Source organism: Alexandromys fortis, unplaced genomic scaffold (genome assembly GCF_014885135.2).
Source record: "Alexandromys fortis isolate MF-2015 unplaced genomic scaffold, M_Fortis_MF-2015_v1.1 scaffold_167, whole genome shotgun sequence".
NCBI lineage: Eukaryota > Metazoa > Chordata > Mammalia > Rodentia > Cricetidae > Alexandromys > Alexandromys fortis.
This window is the reverse complement of record NW_026068050.1, coordinates 3202884-3207661: the sequence shown is the minus strand read 5'-3', so window position 1 is coordinate 3207661 and position 4778 is coordinate 3202884.

The window sequence follows — 4778 nt, the reverse complement described above, 5'->3', positions numbered from 1 at the left end:
GTGTAAAAGGTTATATATATATATATATATATATATATATATATACATACATACATACACACACACACACACACAGGTTCGCATCCAGTACATGCATGTGTGAAGTCCAGGCATACACTGATGGTAGCTTTCCCCCTCTATTATTCCCTACTTTTTTTTCCTTTTGAGACAAGGTTTCTTTGTAGCCCATGCTGCCCTAGAACCCACTCTATAGAACAGACTGGCCTCAGATTCAGAGATCAACTTGCCTCTGTCTGAAGCAAGTGCTGAGATTAAAGGTGTGGGCCACCACCGCCCGGGATCTGACTTTACTTTTGAGATAGGGTCTTTCACCAAACCTGGAGCTCACTGATTGACTAGACTGGCTAGCCACTGAGCCACTGGAATTCTCCTATCTCTACCACTCAGAGCTAGAGTTATAGGCATGTGTGTGATGCGTTTTGCATGTTTGCTGTATATCTGAACATGGACCCTCATGCTTTCTGGACATACTATATAGTCTGAGTCATCTATCTATCCTGTAAATTGCCATTATAATTTCTTTTGATAAAAAGAGTTATTTTTAATTGTGTGCGTGTGCACGCGCACAACATTTTTTCCACATGAATGCAGAGGCCAGAGGCATCGGATCCCCCTGGAGCTACAAGTGGTTATGAGCCTCCTGATGTGGGTGCTGGGAACTCAGCTCCTCTGCAATAGCAGCGTGTGATCTTAGCCACAAGCCATTTCTCCAGCCCAGTAATTTCTTGATACTAAGAATACATGCACTTATCTATTAATACACTTAGCAGCCGAGGTATAACTCAGCATATACCTTAGTGGTATAAGTGCTTAGTGCATACAAAGCTCTGGGTTCAATCCATAATATCTATTTAGAAAAATGAATATATGTAAAGAAGATAGTATATATAAATATACTATTTATACATTGAGATCATGAATAATATATTAAACTAAAATTTGGAAATTTAGAGATAAGTTCTATGAAAATACTATTTGATGGGTGCTTCCAACTTGTGGAAAAATCCAGGTTTCATAAACATCTTTAAAAATGATTTACTTGTCAGGCAGTGGTGGCGCATGCCTTTAATCCTAGCACTCAGGAGGCAGAGGCAGGCAGATCTCTGTGAATTCGAGGCCAACCTGGTCTACAAGAGCAAGTTCCAGGACAAGAACCAAAAGCTACGGAGAAACCCTGTCTTGAAAACAAACAAACAAACAAAAAAGATTTATTTTCACTTTATATGAGTGTTTTACCCACATGTATGCATATACACCATGTGTACGCCTGGTGTCTGTGGAGCCCAGAAGACAGTGTTGGGTCCCTGGATTCCTTAGAACTGATGTTATAGATTGTGTGCCGCCACCACGTGGGTGCTGGGAATTGAACCCAGATCCCCTGGAAGAGCAACCGTTCTCTTAACCACTGAGCCACCTCTCCAGCACCTCTTAAATGGCTTTTAAGTTCTTATTTGTTGGTTTAAATTTGCTTCCCAATCTCTCTCTCCCTCCCTCCCTCCCTCCCTCCCTCCCTCCCTCCCTCCCTCCATGTCACAACCTACATGTCGGTCCCTGAGAACAACTTGTTGGGGGAGTCAGTTCTCTCCTTCCACCACGTTCCCGCAGATTGAACTTGGCTTGGCACGAAGTGCCTTCATCTCCTGAGTCATCTCACTGCTCACGATGTGTTTTCACGGACAGGGCAGTAAAGATGACGATATCTACTACATATGAACTCAAAGTTTAACTTTTTTTCTGATCTAAGAAGAAAACTAGTAGATCAAAGTCTGAAAATAAAATACATTAAACCTCAGAATACTCTTATCCGATTTATTTCGACAAGTGTTTAAATTATTTAACGATACTGAATTTATTTGGTTTTAATTATTTATAACCACACACAGCAGTGCATCAGTAAATGTCTTAAGAGTGTTTGGTAAAGGCGGGCGCTAAGATCACGATAGCCCTGCCATTTAATTTTTGCTGACAAGTGGTCTGAGCTGATGAGGATAATTGTAAGGAACATTAAAGGATGCTTCGCACGTGATTGATACAGGATGAGGCTGCGCGCGGCTGACGCCGCTGCGTGAGGCTGACGCTGCGCGCGAGGATGACGCTGCACTTGCCTTCTGCGTTCTTTGTGCTGCTCTGGTTCCTCCTATACTTTTCAAAACTGTCAGTAGTTCAATACGTCCAAGTCTGTAACTTAAAAGACCATCTTTAGGTGCACTTGGCGCTGCATGCCCAAATTCTTCAAGTGCTTATCTACTAACGGCCGCACTTTGCAATGATGCTCCATTACATCCCCAACCTTCAAAGATCTTTTTTTTTTTTTTCTGCTTGTGCATGGAAAGTTTTCAAAGCTCTTTTGTATTTGCATAGTGATGTGATAAAGTCCACTGCAGCTTTCAAATATGCAACAATACCAGGCAATGGAGACCAGCTTCCTTATGCATTTCCCATTTTGCCTTTTCCCTCTTCGACATTTTGAATAGGTGCTATTGAACATATTCCTAAGTGAGGAGGAGTTTAGCAAAGAAAACTACATTAAGGCATTCCCAGAATTTGTTGGCCCTGAGAGGAAAACTAAAAATACATTCATTATCTCTCAGAGTGAACAGCATCCAGCAGGAACAGCCACTCTAGGACGATGCATTGCTAATGAACACTGGGACCAAGATACAATTCTGAGGCTGGTAAAATAAATAGCCCAGAAAGTTAAATCTTTAACACACAAGAGGCTGAGGCAGGAGGATTGCTGTGGTGCTGAGAGCAGCGTGAGTTGCAGAGTGAGACCTTTTCTAAGAAAATGAACAAAAAGCCCACAGAAGAAAAGAGAGAGGGAGAGAGAGAGAGAGAGACACCACATTTCATGGCTATTGCGACCCCGGTTACTGGGACTAGAGATTCTTCTGTGGATGGGACTGCTGTGTTCCACTTGTGAGCTAATATCCTGCTTAGCGCCCACTTTCCCTCTCGGTTCTCCTACTGAGCATTCCCTCTTTCCAGAGGCCAGAGCGCTCGATGTTAGATGTCCCGACTGTTTTGTATGACGCCCACTTTTCCTCCTGCTCCTCTTCCTCTCCTCCCACTACGGGTACTTTATAAACCATAAAAGTATGAAGATTCATACATGGAGCAAGAGCTCTAACATTGAGACGAGCCCTAAAAGTGACTGTCTCTTGTGTCTCTCCCGAGTTACATTTTTTGCACTACATTTTTATTTTCCTTTCAAATCTTAGAATTGGAGGTAGCATGGAGCAAGTGGACAGGACAGTCACTTCTAGTACCTCAGACATTTCTTCCACGCCTTCTTAAGTTTATAATATTGTCATTTTTCAGGTCTGCTATAGCAGTGTTTCACAAAAAAGTGACTTACAACACATGTTTATTTTTTTATTTTTTCATGAATCTGGAAACTGAAGTTTAAAACCACTGGAGGGACATTTACCTTGTCCCTTTTCCTAGTTTCTTTGCTCTCTGTCTCTCTTTCTCTTTCTGTCAAATACATACACACACACACACACACACACACACACTAGTTGGTTTTTTGTTTGTTTGTTTGTTTGTTTGTTTTTCAAGACAGGGGTTCTCTATGTAACAGTCCTAGCTGTCCTGGAACTAGCTCTTGTATACCAGACTGGCCTCAAACTCACACAAGATTCACCTGCCTCTGCCTCCTGAGTGCTGGGATTAAAGGCGTACATCCATGCCACCACCTGGCTAGTTGCTTATTTTTTATGCTGAGCTTTTTGTTCATTGGGGGCTCACCACCCAGCTCCCAAATAAATGCACACACAGAGGCTTATTCTTTCTTATGAATGCCTGACTTTAGCTAGGCTTGTTTCCAGCCAGTTTTTCTTAAATTATTCCATCTATTTTTTTTTTTTTGCCTCTGGGCTTTTGTCTTTCTCTATTCTATATACCCTTCTTTCCTTCTTGCTCCATTGCTGGTTGTGTAGCTGGGTGGCTGGCCTCTGATGTCCTCCTCTCCTTCTCTTTTTCTCATTCCTCCTTCTCCTATTTATTCTCTCTGCCTGCCATCCCCCACCTATCCTTTCTCCTGTCTAGCTATTGGCCACTCCACTCTTCATTAGACCAATCAGGTGTTTTAGACAGGCAAAGTAACACAGCATAAAAGAATGCAACACAGCTGGGCGATGGTGGCGCACGCCTTTAATCCCAGCACTCGGGAGGCAGAGGCAGGCGGATCTCTGTGAGTTCGAGGCCAGCCTGGTCTACAAGAGCTAGTTCCAGGACAGGAACTGAGGAACTGAAAAGCTACGGAGAAACCCTGTCTTGAAAAATCAAAAAAAGAAAGCAGTGTGGTGGTTTCTCAGGAAATTCAGGATCAACCTACCCCTGGACCCAGCAATACCACTCTTGGGAATATACCCAAGAGAGGCCTTATCATACAACAAAAGTATATGCTCTACTAATGTTCATGCAGCATTGTTTGTAATAGCCAGAACCTGGAAACAACCTAGATGCCTTTCAATGGAAGAATGGATGAAGAAAGTATGGAATATATACATATTAGAGTACTACTCAGCAGTAAAAAACAAGGACTTCTTGAATTTTGCATACAAATGGATGGAAATAGAAAACACTATCCTGAGTGAGGTAAGCCAGACCCAAAAAGAGGAACATGGGATGTACTCACTCATATTTGGTTTCTAGCCATAAACAAAGGACATTGAGCCTATAATTAGTGATCCTAGAGAAGCTAAATAAGGAGAACCCAAAGAAAAACATATAGGCATCCTCCTGAATATTAA